The sequence below is a fragment of the Chelonoidis abingdonii genome, chromosome 11 (genome assembly GCF_003597395.2).
Source record: "Chelonoidis abingdonii isolate Lonesome George chromosome 11, CheloAbing_2.0, whole genome shotgun sequence".
NCBI lineage: Eukaryota > Metazoa > Chordata > Testudines > Testudinidae > Chelonoidis > Chelonoidis abingdonii.
In genome coordinates, this window is record NC_133779.1 from 57,909,644 (window position 1) to 57,927,682 (window position 18,039).

An 18,039-nucleotide genomic window follows, 5' to 3' on the forward strand; every position below is an offset into this window, starting at 1 on the left:
TGGGCTTTCAGGGTGCTTGGTCTCCGCAGCTTAGGATACCCTGAATTCCGCCCAACACAGCCCCAAACCCAAACTGACCTGCCCCTCCTCCCCTGGCCGATTCCTTTTGTCCCGCTTCCCTGGGCACAGGTGCTGACCCCCCCCTCCCCCCTGCTGCCTGGCTCAGGTTACAGGCTTAAAGATCCTGTCCCTCACCTAAAGACATCCCCTGCTCTCCCATTCCCCACACCGACAGCCCCTACTCCATCACATCTCTCCCCCCTTCGGAACTGAACTGAGCGGGGTCACTCTGCCCAGTGACCTGGGGAAGTTCAGGGCCCCCTCTCCGGGACAACGCGTCCGCTATCAGGTTGGCACTTCCCTTCACATGGACCACGTCCATGTCATAGTCCTGCAGGAGCAGGCTCCACCTCAGGAGCTTGGCGTTGGCTCCTTTCATCTGGTGCAGCCAGGTCAGGGGAGAGTGGTCGGTGTACACGGTGAAGTGTCGCCCAAAGAGATATGGCTCTAGCTTCTTAAGGGCCCACACCATGGCCAGGCATTCCTTCTCTCGATGGCCGCGTAGTTTTGCTCCGGGGTAGCAGCTTCTTGCTCAGGTACACGATGGGGTGTCTCTCCCCCTTTTCATCCTCCTGCATTAACACCGCCCCCAGTCCCGTGTCTGAGGCGTCGGTGAACACCATAAAGGGTTTGTCAAAATCTGGGTTCGCCAGAACTGGGCCACTAACCAGAGCCTCCTTCAGCGCCCGGAAAGCCTCCTGGCACTGCTCGGTCCAGATCACCTTGTCTGGCTTCCCCTTTTTGCACAGTTCAGTGATGGGGCCGGCTACGGCACTAAAGTGGGGCACGAACCTTCGATAGTACCCCGCCATCCCAATAAAGGCCTGGACCTGCTTTTTGGTTTTGGGAGCAGGCCAGTCTCTGATCACCTCCACCTTGGCTGGTTCCGGCTTCAGGCAGCCGCTCCCCACCCGATGGCCCAGGTAAGATACTTCAGCCATCCCCACCTTGCACTTCTCAGCCTTTACGGTTAACCCAGCCTCCCGGATTCGGTCCAGGACTTGTTTAACCTGGGACACGTGGTCTCCCAGGTCTGGCTGAAGACGCAGATGTCGTCAATATACGCCACGGCAAAACTCTCCATCCCCCTCAGTAGCTGATCCACCAGGCGCTGGAAGGTGGCCGGCGCTCCCTTGAGGCCAAAGGGCAGGGTCAGAAACTCGTAGAGCCCCAGAGGGGTGATAAAGGCCGATTTCAGCCTGGCATCTGCGTCCAGCGGCACTTGCCAGTAGCCTTGGTAAGATCCATGGTGGTGAGGTACCGAGAGCACCTCCCAGCTTGTCTAGGAGCTCGTCAGGCCTGGGCATGGGGTAGGCATCAGATACGGTGATGGCATTGAGCTTTCGATAGTCCACACAGAACCGGATTGACCCATCCTTCTTGGGGACCAGCACCACTGGCGAGGCCCAAGGGCTGGAAGACTGCTGGATCACCCCCAAAGCCAGCATGTCCCTGACCTCTCTTTCAAGATCCTGGGCAGTTTTCCAGTGACCCGAAAAGGGAGCATCTTATAGGGGGATGTGACCTGGTCTCCACCCTGTGGACAGTCAAATTAGTGTGTCCAGGCTGGTTGGAAAACAGCTGTCGGTATAGATGCAGCACCCCTCTGATCTCAGCCTGCTGGGCCAGGGTCAGCTGATCAGAGAGGGGAATCGCCTCCAGGAGGGAACCAGCTTTTGTCCCAGGAATAGATCCACTAAAGGGTCATCTCCCTGCCCCTCCCAGTGTCCACACACGGCCAACACCACATTTCCCTGTCATAGTATGGTTTCATCATGTTCACATGGTACACCCGGTGTGATGTGCCTGGTTTTGACAGCTCCACCACATAGTTTACCTCATTCAGTTGCTTGATAACCTTGAAGGCCCTTCCCAGGCGGCCTGGAGTTTGTTTTTCTCACATGGGGATGAGAACCATCACCTGATCCCCGTGGCAAAGCACAGGGCCTGGCCCGGCCGTGCGGTCATACCAGACCTTCTCTGCTTCCTCTGGGCTCGGGCCAGATTCTCCCTGGCCAGGCCCATGAGCTCGGCCAGTCTTTCCCGGAAGGTCAGGACATACTCCACCACTGACTCTCCCTCGGGAGTGGCCTTCCCCTCCCATTCATCTCTCATCAGGTCCAGGGGCCCCTTACTCACCTTTCCAGTACAACAGTTCAAAAGGCGAAAAACCCAGTAGATTCCTGGGGTACCTCCCTGTACGCGAACAGCAGTGAGGTAAGTACTTGTCCCAATCCTGCGGGTGCTGGTTCATAAATGTTTTAGCATCATCTTCAGCGTCCCGTTTGAACCTTTCCACCAGCCCGTTGGACTGGGGGTGATATGCTGAGGCCCAGTTGTGCTGGACCCCACATTTCTGCCATAAGGACCGGAGCAGGGCCGACATGAAGTTGGATCCCTGATCCGTTAAGACTCCTTGGGGAACCCCACCCGGCTGAAATTGTCAGCAGCGCATCTGCCACTGTGTCTGCTTCGATAGAGGACAAGGCCACCCCCGAGGGTCAAGGTAGCGAGTGGCAAAATCCACCACCACCAGGATGTATTTCTTCCCTGACCGGGTCGTCTTGCTGAGAGGTCCACTATGTCCATGACCACCTTCTGGAAAGGTTCTTCTATGATGGGTAAAAGGCCTCAAGGCCGCTTTCCCCTTGTCCTGGGCCTTCCCCACCCTTGGCAGGGGTCACAGGATTGGCAGTACTGTCGGACTGGGTAAAGACCCCAGGCCAGTAAAAGTTCTGTAGCAGCCTCTGCCTGGTGTGCCGGATTCCCTGGTGTCCTGCGAGAGGGATGTCATGGGCCAGGTACAGCAGCTTGTGGCGAAACTTCTGGGGAACCACCAGCTGCCTCCTGATCCCCCATGACTCTACTTCCCCTGGGGGAGCCCATTCTCGGTACAGAACCCTTCTCCCACAGGAACCTCTCCTTGCAACCTCTCCTCAGGGTCTGTTCCGCACTAAGGTCAGCCCGGTCCCTGGCTTCCGCAAGGAGGATCTTTCTGCAACTCAGCCTGGAACTCAGCAGCTGGGACAGGGATGGGACCGGCTCTCTCTTGCTGGCTGGGTCTGAGGCCGCAGCCTCTCTGAGCCGTGCCCCTGGGCGTTCCCCGGCCCCCCAGGTTAGGGTCCTGCACCTCCACCTCGCGCCAAGTACATTCCCGTTTGGGGTGCAAGTCCTTTGCCGACTCTGCTACGAGTCACGACGGGCACTCTGAGTGCTACTAGGCCAGTCTCAGTCCCCTCCCATTAACACGTCTGTGGGCAATGTGGTGTACCCCACGTCTTGGGCCTCCTTGGCCTCCCACTTCAATGTACTCTCGCACGGGCACTTGAATGGGTTCCGCCCACGCCCCAGGGTCAGGTAGTGTCGGGACCATCGATCTGAGGCCACACCTCGCCGGGCAAGCGTACCTCTGCGCCCGGTCCATACCAGTGACCTCCTCATCTACCTCCCGGGAAACAGAGGCCACTTTTCTGGAGGGGCAGCCCGCGCCCACCCGGTAAACCACAACCCGGGGCTGGAGCATCCAGCCCCCCAGAGCTGACCTGGGACGTCCTCCCTCCTTCACAGGTGGTATGTTGCCACCCCCTTTCCGGAATAGTCCCTTCCGATTGGGTTTTTACCCAGTCCTCTCTGCGGGTTGGGTTGCTGGCTGTCCCTGAGCTTGGGGCACTGGCGTATGTGGCCTAGTGGCCACATTGATCGCAGCCCATGTCTCTTGGGTCCCTGGAGTGGTCGGAGGACTGACGTGGATGTCCCTTTTGGGGGATTTCCATAGGGCCCCCGCTGGCGTCCTGAGGATCTCTTCTCTGCGAGGCAGGCCTGCTCTTCGAGGACTCCCCTGCCATCCCTGCCCGACTGTCACAAGATTGTCGGCAAGTTGGCTGGCTGTGTTGAGGGTCTGGCGCTGGGTCCCTCAACCACAGCTCAAGTCAGACGCACTGCTCATAAAGGTGCTCAGTATGAATAGGTCAGAGTCCGCTGTTAGTTTGCCCCACTGTCCATTGCGGCATTACTCCTGGCGGTTGACAGTGTAGGTATGTGACTCCGGGTTTTACGCTGCTCCAGAAACTTTCCGGTAACTCTCAGGTCATCCAACTCGCGGAGCAGGGCCTGTTTAACAGTTCGTAGTCCCCCGCCTCCGCCCCTTTCAGTCTGCTGTAACTCCACGTGTGGAGTTCAGTTAAGGGTGATAAATGAGATCTATGTCTGCAGGGCCAACCCCGTTGCAGCTCGCAGGCATCTCAAGTCAGGAGGGTATCTATGTCTCGCTGCCTTAGCTGGGGGGGGCGGGGGGCAGCACGTGGCTTATCAAACTCTTTTAGCTTGTGGTCCCCCTCACTCAACGCAGCCGGCCTACGGGTCTCAGCGGTGGCGAGGCTCAGCTGCGTGTTTACGCTGTGTTCTGCTTCCCTCAGCTCACGCTGGTGCTGTTTCTCCTCATTTACGCTTTTCCTTCTCCTCCCGCTCATGTTTACGCTGGTTGCCTTCTCTCCGCAGCTCTTGCTCTTAATCGAGCTCCTCCATCTCAGCTCCCTTTATCATCCAGTCGTCAGATGCGATTGCGATACACCGGGAGGATCCCTGCTGGGGGGTGGGTCTTCCTGGACAGGATATCCCTGTGGCCGGGGGTCACTGTGCCCTGTATCGCTGGGTCCTCCCGCCCTTCCACCTAGGCCTAGAAGGAGGGGTCTCAGGAAACCCATAATCCAGCCGGCTGACCACTCCCACGGACAGACACTGTGCCTGTGGCTGCATCTGCAGGCTGTTTCCCTCAGAGACAGAGCTCCGTTCATTCATGCGGTCTCCCTGCTCTAAGATGGGCAATTTCACTGTGTCCTTGCGTCAGTCTCCCGTGCGCAGACCCTTCTGGCTTGCCACAGCTCCGAGCAGTCACACTTGTGCCGCTTGGCATACATTCTCCTGCTGGCCACTCAAGGTCAGAGGTTTAGCCGCCTCCCCACGGTTCCAGGGGTCCCTAGATGCACCACCCTTCTTTCAGTCACCACTCTCGTAGACAGGTCCCCGAGCGCAAGAGTCCTCCGCCCTGGGACCGCTCGCGCAATCCCCCGGGGGACCTTGTTACTGCAAATCTTCTTACTGGCCCCCACTGCCAGGGTTATCACCCTTCTTTTTACTGCTCCCTCACTTACTGCAGGAAGCGTTTCCACGGGTGCATATCTCGCGTGCCACCATTTGTCACGGAGTCTGGGGAGTCCGGCCCGACCCTCTTCTGGACTCCACAGTGCTTTTATCCAGCCAGTAACAGATGGTTATTGGACAACAGGAACTCAGGTTAAGCAAGCTTGAGGCACAGTCATGACCCTCCATCGGTCCTTCCGGGCGTTCAGGGTGCTGGTATCCCAGCTAATCCCCTGATTCCGCCACACAGCCCCAAACCCAAACTGACCTGCCCCTCTCCGCCGCGATCCTTGTCCACTTCCTGGGCACCGGTGCTGCCCCCTCCCCCATGCCTGGCTCGGTTAAGTTCCTTAAAATCCTGTCCTCACCTAAACACATCCTGCTTTCCCTCCCCCACACGCAGCCCCGCACTCATCACACCTGTCTTCCAACCCCGCGGAGGGTCACTGCTCTAATGTGCTTTTCATAGTGTGGGGGGATGGTACTAGAGCGTTGGGGGTAGGGGGCTAACCCCTGGTGACTGCTGAGATTCCCTGCCTGAACGGGAACGTCCGTGGTTTAGGCAGGGACAGATGGGAGGGCACCGCCAGGGCACAGGAGAGGTGTGGTGTAGGTCTGTGTGTGGGACTGTGGTGTACGTGTCTTCACAAGGAGTACTAGGGCGCACTCCCCTCTTGCACCCTGTGTGTCTTCTCGACCTCCTCGCCCCACAGCCACTCACTTGCCCATGGGCTGGGCCCAGTCCCCCCTCTCCCGGCTGAGAGCCCGCCATCCTGAGACTATGCTGAGACTCAAAGGTTTAAGCAGGCAGACCCACCCGGCTCCAATCGGCTGGGTCGAATTTAACACCTCTTGGTTCCTGTGCTGGGAAACGGTTCCTAACCAGGTACTAGACTGGCATCGCCCCAGAGCCTCCTGATCCCCAGTAAGTTAAGATGAGCTGGGACCCAGTCACGGGGCTGAGCGCTGACTCCCTTGGCAATGCAGAGTGAAGGTGCTGCCTGAAATCCCCTTAACTCTGCCCTGGACCATAGGTGCTGGAACTAGCAGTGCAGGGGGATGCAGCTTGAATTGGTTTCCATTCTATCCAGGGTTTACAGTTTAGTTCAATGGCTCTCAGCTCCAAAAGCCACCCCCCCACCCACGTCACGAGGTCCCCTGGCCGTGGGGTTAACCTCAGCTTCACCTCCGCCGACCTCTTCCCCAGCCTGTCGCAATCACAGCCAGTTGCTGTGCCAGTAGCTCATCCATTTGTTGTTGAAGTTTTACAGTTTGGTTTATCAATTGCTTAGTTACCCAACCGGTCCCTAAATTCCACACACCCGACCCCGTGGTTGCTGCTGCCCACAAATCCCTTTTCCAGCAACAAGTCCATGGCTGTCCCCTCACCCACCATTGAAATTGCTGTTTCAACCCTTCTAGGGATGTGCTGCAGCTGGGGTGTTCCCGGCAGAGCCGGCTCCAGGCACCAGCTGACCAAGCACATGCGTGGGGTGGCACCTTGTAAGGGATGGCTAATCTTAGCAGGCGCAGCAGCATTAGATAGGTTTTTTTGGTTCGGCGAGGCGGTGCTCGAGGGTTTTTGTTTGTTTGTTGCGGCCGGGCGGTGCTTACCTGTTGTTTGTTTCTGCAGGACGGTGCGGCCCTGGGGGGCGTGGTTTGGGCAGGGTGGAGCAGTGCACGGGGGGAGTTGTTTCTGCAGGGCTGTGCGGCACTGGGGGGCGTTGTTTGGGCAGGGTGACGCGGCGCTCGGGAGGGATTGTTTCGGGATTTTCTTCTGTACAGGTGTCCTTGTGATTACCCATGGTAACATCACATCCAAATTGTGAGACCCCATAACCCAAACACCCCAGGAGACCAGAGAGTCATATCTTTTTAGGACCCTCAGTGACAAGCCACATATTCTGACGATTGGATTTACCACTGTCATTGATCTTGGCAGAGCCTAGGGCAGGGGTAGGCAACCTATGGCACGTGTGCTGCAGGTGGCCACGAGCTGGTTTTCAGCGGCACTCACACTGCCTGGGTCCTGGCCACCGGTCCGGGGGCTCTAAATTTTTATTTAATTTTAAATGAAGCTTCGGAAACATTTTGAAATCTGAAACCACATACTGACACTGCCAAATTCCCGGGAGCGGGGAGGAGGAGAAGGAGGAGTGAAATGAGAGCTGCAACTTCCTATGGACAAATCTTTAAGTCCTCATTTGCCTCATAACGGCAACTTGGGGGTGTCGCTGTCCATATGTTTCTTCCTTTTGCCACTTCATATCACAGGATCTGGGCAGGGTTTACAACAGCAACAACTGGGAATAGCAGCAAACAATCATTCCAAAAGTTTGTTAGAGAGAAGATTGAGGCCAGTGATGGTGTCTGGGTTGGGTGTGACTCGGAGGTGGATCGCTTGCCGCTGCCTGGCCAATGCTGCTGGCTGGCTGACTCCTCTCCAGGCAATATTGGCTGTCCCCACTCGCGTTCCTTGTCCCAAAGTCGGCCCAAGGCAAGAGGCAGTGTGGCACCTGGGCTCCACTTGCCCCTCCCGCCCCACGGCATCACCCCATGCCTCCCATGCAAGCGATCCCATGCCCTATCGGGAGACTATCGCACGACCACAGGGCTCTTGCGCTCTGGATGGTGGTGGGTCTAGTGTTAATATGGGAGGTGAGGCGGCTGGGCGACCAGGACTCCTGTGTTCTTTCACCCAGCTCTGGGAGGAAGGTGGGGTCTAGCGGTTAATATGGGAGGGGGGAGCTGGGCGACAGAGACTCCTGTGTTCTTATCCCCAGCTCTGGAGGAAGGTGGGGTCTAGCGGTTAATCATGGGAGGGGGGGGACGCTGGGCGACAGGACTTCCTGTGTTCTTTCCCAGCTCTGGGAGGAAGTGGGGTCTAGCGGTTAACATGGGGAGGGGAGAGGCTGGGCGGCAGGACTGCTGGGTTCTTCCCGCAGCTCTGGAGTGGGGTGGGGTCTAGTGGTTAGCTATTACCTTCTGTCAACACCGGCCACTGCTGCCACAGGCTCCCCACAACATCCCCCTCCCCCCAAGATTCAATCAGGGTATTTTATGGTATAAGTCATGGACAGGGCATGGGCCATAATTTTTTTTTATCCCCGTCACCTGTCCATCATGTTTTACTAAAAATATCCATGAATAAATCGTGGCCTTACTAATAAATTATGTTACAGCGCTAGCATGGACGGGCGGGGGGGGTGGGGTCTGTGACATTCTGTGCCTTGGGGAGCGCCCCTGTAACCCCCATATTCCTCATTTTATATATATTGTGATATTGCATATAAAGCAGCTGTGTGAGGCATCGGGAAAGGGCACGAGCTGCTGAAAGTCATTTCTCTATCCATAGACGTTGTATCATTAATGCATGTGAAGTTGTGAGAATTGTGTCGTATGGTATGACAGCATCCTGGCCCCTGGGGGCATTGCTGGGATCTACCTGGGAACTGGGTCACCAGCCAATCACAACCTTTGGAATAGGGCAGAGGGCCTGGGGGGAAGAGATAGAGAGTGTGTGAGTGTGGGTGTGTGTGTGTGTTCCTGCTTCCTCCTGCTGGATGGGATCCTGTTCTGTTTCATGGCAAACCCAGAGAGTTAGATAAAAAAACCAAATCCTCTTCCTGGAAGGTTGCCACATCACCTGAGTTTATTTCTTCCAAATCCAGAGCCCTCATGCACAGGAACCCAAACCCGAGAGAGACAGAGCAGGCTGCTCCCTGCACAGAGGCCCATCTCCTGCGTCATGCTCCAGGCTGGCTCTGTGCAGACTTTCACACTAGCCTGCACAGCCCCAAAGCCTTGGAGCTGCGGGTACTGAGGGCCATGCACGCTGCAGCAATGCGAGGCTCCCGCCCTCGGTGAGGCAGAAAGATTCCACCTTCTCCCGGCTTTTGCGAGGCCCCAAAATCGCTGGCTCCTGGCCTCCGTAGAAATGGTTCCTTCCAGTCAGCCGCAGATCCCTGTAAGCACAGGGGATTATGATCTAGGGTGCCCTATCCCACCCTACAGCCCCGGCCCACGAGCTCTGCGGCTCCCTCTAGATCCCAACCCAAGCACTGCCCCTGAGGGCCCTGCCCCGCAAGCTTCCATGCCCCTAACTCCCCACCACAACTCTGGTCACCAACCTAGTCCCCACATCCTCTGCTGGTGCCCTCCACTCCAGACCCACAAGTCCCCTGCAGTCACAAACTCTGCCCCCCCCCCCTTGTCCCTTACGCCATGGCACTAGCTCTTCCCATCACTGCCCTGCCCCCCAGCCCTGCCCATACTTCCTGGCATGCCCCTCACTCTCAACCAAAGCCCGTCCGCCTACACCTCAACCCGCAGCAGCTCCGTGGTGCAAATCATCTAGACACTCCCACTCCCAGCTGACACCCTGCTAGCCCAGGCCTGGACTCACCTTTCCTCAGGAGCTCCCCTTCTGGTGGGTCCATGTACTCGTCCGACAGCTGGGGAAGTTGGACATTTTGTTCCCCTTATGCTCTGGAAGGAGGCGTTCTCCACCACCGCGCGCCACTTGCTCCTCACTATTCAGCTCTCCCAGGAATGGCAGATTCTCCGCACGCTGCCCTGCACATCCTGGGGGGAGACACTGCTGCATGAAGAGGTGATTCAGAGGTAACAATTTTATGGTCCACCTGTGCCTCAGTTCCCTCCCCCCGCAGGGTCCTACTCCCCGCGGGCGCTGAGGAAGAGACCCCTCCAAGGGCAGAGGGCTTTGGCCATGAGCACGTTGGGCACCTGAGGTCAGACCCTGAACCAGGCCAGGGGCAGAGGAATGCAAAGGCCAGGAGGAGCCAACACCCGGGACATGGGCGCCGAGGCCTGGAAGCTGGGGCTGGCAAAACCCTAGAACGCCACCTGGCTGGGGGCCTGGGGCGGGTTACATGTGGGGATCCCTCAGAGGCAGAGTTACATGGTGGGTGGTCTTGGGGGGCTAGTCTGGGGGTGCTGGGAGGCTACGTGTGGGTGTCACCAGGGGGTGGGGTTATGTAGGGCGTGACCCGGGGTGGAGTATGTGGGTGTGGCCCAAGGGGCTGGTTTCCCTACCTGCTGCAGCTCTCGTACGTGATGGAGAAGAAGTTCTCGTTGCCTTCAGCTGAAGGCAACGAGAATTCTTCTCATCACGTAGAGGCTGCAGCAGGTAGGGACCACCCCCTTGGGCCACACCCACAAACTCCACCCGGTCACGCCCTACATAACCCACCCCCTGGAGCACCCACACGTAGCCTCCCAGCACCCCCAGACTAGCCCCCCAAGCACCCACATGTAACCTGCCTCTGAGGGATCCCACATGTAACCCCGCCCCAGCCCCAGCCAGGTGGGTTCTAGGTTTGCCAGCCCCAGCTCCCAGGCCGCGCCCATGTCCGGTTGGCTCCTCCTGGCCTTTGCATTCCTCTGCCCCTGGCCTGGTCAGGGTCTGACTCAGGTGCCACGTGCTCATGGCCAAAGCCCTCTGCCTTGGAGGGGTCTCTTCCTCAGCGCCACGCGGGGAGTAGGACCTGCGGGGGAGGGAACTGAGGCACAGGTGGACCATAAAATTTTACCCTGAATCACCTCTTCATGGCAGCAGTGTCTCCCCCACAGGATGTGCAGGGCAGCGTGCGGAGAATCTGCCACTTCCTGGGAGAGTGATAGTGAGGAGCAAGTGGCCGCGCGGTGGTGGAGACGCCTCCTTCCAGAGCATAAGGGGAACAAAATGTCCAACTTCTCCCAGCTGTCGGACGAGTACATGGACCACCAGAAGGGAGCTCTGGGAAAGGTGAGTCCAGGCCTGGGCTAGCAGGGGTCAGCGTGGGAGTGTGGAGGGTCTAGGTTTGCACCAGCGGAGACTGCTGCAGGGTTTGCAGGGTCGGGGGCAGGGCTTGGGTTGGGCAGTGAGGGGCAGTGCAGGAAGCTTATGGGCAGGGCTGGGGAGTGAGGAAGGGAGCTGTGATTGGCGTAGGAGGGCCAAGAGGGCAGAGTTTTAGGTGGTCACCTGTGGTGTGGGAGTTGAGGGCACCAGAGAGATTTGGGGACAGGTGTGCCAGAGGTGTGGTGGTTGGAGTTAGAGGGCATGGAGCGTTGCCGGGGCCAGGCGCCGCAGCGGATGCTTGGGTTGGGATCTAAGTGGCAGCCGCAGAGCTCGTAGGGGCAGGGGCTGTAGGGTGGATATGGGCACCCTAATCAATAATCCCTGTGCTTACAGGATCTGCGGCTCGACTGGAGGAACCATTTACTCTGATGGCCCAGGAGCCAGCGATTTTGGGGCCTCGCAAAAGCCGGGAGAAGGTGGAATCTTTCTGCCTCACCGAGGGCGGGAGCCTCGCATTGCTGCAGCGTGCATGGCCCTCAGTACCCGCAGCTCCAAGGCTTTCATGACCCTTCCTGGGACTGACGAGCCAATCGCACCCCTGCCACCATGTACCACCAATGACCAGCCCTGTGCCATCCATGTGCTGCGCTCTACTGCCCTGGGAGATGACCCCTGGCGGCAGCCTCACTAGAGCATCACATAGGCAGAGCTGCGGCGGGCAGTATCCGCGAGAGTCAGTGTGAGGACGCTGCCTTTATGCAGGGCTTCAGCTGAGGTGCTATTTAAATCTGTCCATTGGCAGCGTTTTCCTGGTCCTGCTTGCAGGCAGGGGGCTGTGCAAAGGGCAGTGTGAAAGTCTGCCACAGAGCCAGCCTAGGGCATGACCAGGAGAATGGGCCTCTGTGCAGGGAGGAGCCTGCTCTGTCTCTCTCGGGTTTGGGTTCCTGTGCGTGAGGGCTCTGGATTGGAAGAAATAAAACTCAGGTGATGTGGCAACTTCCAGCAAGAGGATTTGGTTTTTTTATCTAACTTCTCTGGTTTGCCATGAACAGGACATGATCCCATCCAGCAGGAGCAGCAGGGAACACGCACCACACACCACACACACACCCAGTCTCTGTCTCTCTCTCTCTCTCTCCCCCCCCAGGTCCGCCGCCCCATTCCAAAGGTTGTGATTGCTGGTGAGCCAGTTCCCAGGTAGATCCCAGCAATACCCCAGGGGCCAGGATGCTGTCATACCATACAACACAATTCTCACAACTTCACATCCATTAATGATACACGTCTATGGATAGAAGAAAATGACTTTCAGCAGCTCGTGCCCTTTCCCCGATGCCTCACACAAGCTGCTTTTATATGCAATATCACAATTATATAAAAATGAGGAATATGGGGGTTACAGGGTGAGGAAGAAACAAAAAATTCTGGCCCACTGCACTGCCCTGAAGAAACAAAGAAAGCTAAGCAGCGCCTGGCCGCAACAAGCAAACAAAAACCCTTGAGCGCCGCTCCGCCGAAGCAAAAAACCCCCAACCCGGAGCGCTGCTCCGCCCCCGATGATTAGCTTGTCCCTTACAAGGTGCCTACGCCAAGTACTACACTGGGCATTTCCCCAGAGGCTCGTGAATTCCCAGCTCAAGGGAAATGGGTTAAGATGGAGCTGGGACCCAGTCCACGGGCTGAGCGCTGACTCCCTTGGCAATGCAGAGTGAAGAGGCTGCCTTGAATCCCCTTAACTCTGCCCTGGACACATAGGTGCCTGGAACTAGCAGTGCAGAGGGGTGCAGCCTGAAGCGGTTTCCATTATATCCAGGTGTTACAGTTTAGTTCAGCGGATTTCAGCTCCCCTATACACATTGTTCAGCCACCGTTGCCTGGATCCCAGCCCAGCCTTGGCCTGATGTGTGTCTGGGCTGTACAAGATGGACCCCCGAGTTATAGACTCAGGGGCAGCAACAGTGCAGCCAGAGAACCCAGGAGGGGACCCAGGACTCCTGGGTTTTCTAGCTGAAGCACTGGGGGGGCTATTAGAGGGTTTCCACCTTCACCCTCCCCTGGTTCTTGTCATGCAGACAGAAAGCAGAAGACCAGAATCTGAGACTGCAGGCAATGCCACAGTTATTGGGGTTAGGCTGATGGTATCTGTTCCCCAGAGCTCCGTTCCCAGCTCTGACAGCGCAGTGTCCCCCGCTCCCCGTCCCCATTTCCCATCTCCTTCTTCTTAGCAGGCCCAATATACCCACAAGACAACGCCCCTAGTCCCACCCCTTACAACCTATGGTCATGTTCACATTTTGGAGGGTCATGAGTTGGGGTCTACGTCCCATCCCTTTGGTACCCCCTGGGAGGGGCAAGGCGTTTCAGGGGGCAGTCTGCAAGTGTGGGCTTGTATATTACACTCCCCCCGTGCCCAGTAACACTTTAACTGCTCTTATCTATTCCCATTATACCAACCCCAGCGGGTTTAGGCAAAAGCTACAGTTACCGTAGATGTCTCGTCTTTGATCACACGTGTTAGTAGATCGACCTGTATATCCAAAACCCACCAGGCAAGCCGAACGGAAAGTCCTAATCTCAGGCGAAACTTACAGGCTCTGGATCCTACATTCACACTAATACTTCGAACACGCCACCTCTTTTCTTTGGGACCCACCTTCCAGTGTGTCCTGCCCGGGAAAAGCATCGGACAGTATGACCGCAACTTTCCTGATAGCACAGGTATCAAGATGCCATGTGTCAGTGCTCCATCTGCCCCACTGCCCCTGGGTGCCCTGCACTTTCCCGCCTATGGACATATTGCACAGTATATTCCAATCAGTGTGTCACACTCCCCATAGTGACGGGTCCGAGCAGGTTGGTCTGGGTCATCTATTATGCTTTGAAATGGGAGGCCTCTCTTACTTAAGCTCATATGTGACAATCAGTGTTGTCCCCTCAACCACTGCCAAAGCATGCATTGCAAGAGTATATTAAGATCATTTTTGTTTGTCTTGTTGCGGCCTGGGCAGTGCTTAGCTGTTGTTTGTTTCTGCAGGGCAGTGCGGGTTCTCCGGGGGCGTTGTTTGGGCAGGGTGGCACGGCGCTCAACACGTTGTTCTGCAAGGGTGGTGGCGGCGGCTGGGGGGGTTGTTTGGGGCGAGGGTGGCGCAGTGCTCCCCGGGGGGGTGTGTTCTGCAGAGTGGTGCAGCGCTGAGGGCGCGTTGCTTCTGGGAAGGTGATGCGGCGCTCAGTGGGAGTTGTTTTTCGGGATTTTCCTCTGTGCAGGTACCCTTGTGATTACCCAATGATAACATCACATCCAAATTGTGGGACCCCATAACCCAAAACACCCCAGGAGACCAGAGAGTAATATCTTTTTGAGACTCTCTGGTGTGACAAGACACATGTTCTGACGATTGGATTTACCCCGACTGTTCATTGATCATGGCATAGCCCCTAGGACAGGGGAAGACAACTATGGCATGTGTGCTGCAGGCGACCACGAGCTGGTTTTCAAGCGGTTGCACTCACACTGCCTGGGTCCTGGCCACCGGTCCGGGGGCTCTACATTATAATTTAATTTTAAATTTACTGAAAGCTTCGGAAACATTTTGATCTGAAACCACATACTTACACTGCCAAATTCCTGGGCAGCGGGGAGGAGGAGGAGGAGTGAAATGAGAGCTGCAACTTCATGGACAAATCTTTAAGTCCTTCATTTGCCTCATACCGCAACTTGGGGTGTCGCTGTCCATATGTTTCCTCCTTTTGCCACTTCATATCACGGGATCTGGGCAGAGTTTACAACAGACAACAACTGGGAATAGCAGCAAACAATTCGTTCCAAAGTTTGTTGACAGGTAATAGCTAACCACTAGACCCCACCCCACTCCCAGAGCTGGGGAAAGAACCCAGCAGTCCCTGGCCGCCAGCCTCTCCCCCCTCCCATGTTAACCACTAGACCCCACCTCTCTGCCAGAGCCAGCCGCACTAAGGGCATGTGCTGCTGCCACGGCTAGAGGCTATATTGGGATGTGCCATGGGGACGGAGGGGCGGTTGCAGCCCAGGTGGCCACACGCCGCTCTGCCTCTCGGGCCCTGGACTCCGAACAAGGACAGCAGGGTGGGTGCACGGCCAATATTGACCTGGCAGAGGGAGTCAGCCAGCCAGCCATTGGCCAGGCAGCGGCAAGCGCATCCGCCTCCTGTCACACTGCCATGGGGTCAAACAGGAGGAATCCAGCCTGGGCCAGTTCAGAAATGGGTGGCCGGAGGCCTGGGGAGCTGGGCTGGGCGAGCCCCGTTGGGACTGGGCAAGTTGGGAACTACAGAGCCAGGTTGAATCAGGCAGGTTGACGAGCCTCGGGGCTTTGCTCAGAAAACTGCCAGAGAGACCTTCCCACCTGGGCTCTGCCCACATGGAGCTGCTCCTCTCTACAGCCCGCGCCGGCTCCCTCAGCTCCAGCATCTTCACAGGGCTCCCTTCCCAGGCCAGCAGCTGGAGTGCAGCAGGCAGCCCCAGGGCTGGCCCCCCGCACTGCTGCCACAGGGCTCCCCACAACATCCCCCTCCCCCCAAGATTTCAATCAGGGGTATTTTATGGTATAAGTCATGGACAGGCATGCAGCCATTCGGAATTTTTTTTTATCCCCAGTCACTGCTCATTCTATGTTTTACTAAAAATATCCATGAATAAATCGTGGCCATTACTAATAAATTATGTTCTTACAGCGCTAGCATGGACGGCGGGGGGGGGTCTGTGACATTCTGTGGCTTGGGGAGCGCCTGTACCCCCCCATATTCCTCATTTTATATATATTTGTGATATTGCATATATAAAGCAGCTGTGTGAGGCATCGGGAAAGGGCCGAGCTGCTGAAGTCATTCTCTATCCATAGACGTTGTATCATTAATTGCATGTGAAGTTGTGAGAATTGTGTCGTATGGTATGACAGCTCCTGGCCCCTGGGGGCATTGCTGGGATCTACCTGGGAACTGGGTCACCAGCAATCACAGACCTTTGGAATAGAGCAGAGGGCCTGGGGGGAGAGAGATAGAGAGTGGGTGAGTGGGTAAGTGTTGTGTGTGTGTTCCTGCTTCCTCCTGCTGGATGGAGATCCTGTTCTTGTTTCATGGCAAACCCAGAGAGTAAGATAAAAAACCAAATCCTCTTCCTGGAAGGTTGCCACATCACCTGAGTTTAATTTCTTCAATCCAGAGCCCTCATGCACAGGAACCCAAACCGAGAGAGACAGAGCAGGCTGCTCCTGCACAGAGGCCCAATCTCCTGCGTCATGCTCCAGGCTGGCTCTTGTGCAGACTTTCACACTGTCCTGCACAGCCCCCTGCCTGCAAGCAGGACCAGGATAACGCTGCAAATGGACAGATTTTAAAACTACACCTCAGCTGAGCCTGCCATGCGCACGTCCTCACTGACCTCTGCCGGATACATGCCCCAGCCCAAGCTCTGCCTATTGCTGATGCTCTAGTGAGGCTGCCCCAGGGGGATCTCCCAGGGCACAGAGTAAGAGCAGCAGGACGTGGGAGGCCAGGACCGGGGTATTGCGGTACAGATGTGGCGGCGCGCGAGGGCCGTCAGTCCCAGGGGAAGGTCATGCCGCTAGACCCTGTATCCGCTCCGCGTAAACGGTGTCGCAATCGTTTGGCTCTGTGCCTCCGAGAGATGGTTCCTCCAGTCACTGCAGATTCCCTGCAATGCCAGGGGATATGGTCTAGGGTGCCCCCACTCTCCAACCCACAGCCCGCAAGTTTCCCGCAAGCCACCTCTGCCCTGCCCCCAGTCAGTCACTCAAACCCAAGCCCTGCCCTCCAGCCCTGCCCCCACAGCTCTGCCACTGCCCCTCACTCCAACCCACAAGCCCCTGCCCCCCAGCCCTTGCCCCCGCAGCTCTGCTGTGCACTCACTCTCCCAGCTCGCAGCCCCCTGCTTTAGCCCAGGCTGGAATCACTATTTCTCAGGAAACTCCCCCTTCTGGGGTCCATGAACCACAGCTGGAGAACGTGGACATTTTGTTTCCCCTTCATGCTCTGGAAGGAGGCGTTCCTCCACCACCGCGGCCACTTGCTCTCACTCAGCTCCTTTCCCAGGAAGTGGCCAGACTTCTCCGCACTGCCCTGCACATCCTGGGGGAGACACCCTGCTGCCATGAAAGAGGGTGATTTCGAGGGTAACATTTTATGGTCCACCTGTGCCTCAGTTCCCTCCCCGCAGGGTCCTACTCCCCGCTGGGCGCTGAGGAAGAGACCCAAATCCAAAGGCAGAGGGCTTTGGCCATGAGCCAAACGTTGTCCACCTGAGGTCAGACCCTGTTCCAGGGACCAGGGCAGAGGAAGTGCAAGAGCCAGGAGGAGCCAACGCCGGGACATGGGCATCCGAGGCCTGGGGAGCTGGGGCTGGCAACACCTTAGACACACCTGGCTGAGGGCTGGGGCTCCGGGGTTACATGTGGGGATCCCTCAGAGGCAGCTTACATGTGGGGTGGCTTGCGGGTGTATGTGTGGGGTGGCCTCGGAGGCTATCGTGTGAGGAGGCTCGGGGGGGCTACGTGTGGGTGTCCCCAGGGGTGGAGTTATGTGGGTCTGTGCCCAAGGGGTGGTTTCTCTACCTGCTGCAGCTCCTCATTACGTGATGGAGAAAAAGGTTCTCGTTTGCCTTCAGCCCCTGCCCCAGCCAGCCAGTGATGTGGTCGAACCAGAGCCGCAGCACTGTGCAGGAGGGCCATGGTGACTCCAGAGCTGGCACCACCCGCCCTCCACCCACTGTTTAATTTATAAATTAAAGTGGTGCCGGGCTCAAGCAATTTTTTACATTCATAACTGATGCAGCCAGACCGGAGGGGCCGGGCCCTGACTGCCAGCCGAGTGCCAGGCCCGCACAACTTAAGCACTATCTCCACCTAAGTTCCCTCCATGGTGTGCGCCGACGGCCATGCAGCAGCGTCTTAAGCCCCACACAGCAGCTTATTAAGCCTGGGAAAAGCAGCTCAGAGCTGGCTGGGATGCACAACTGGATCCTATCAGTGAGTGGCTGGAGCCAGGCA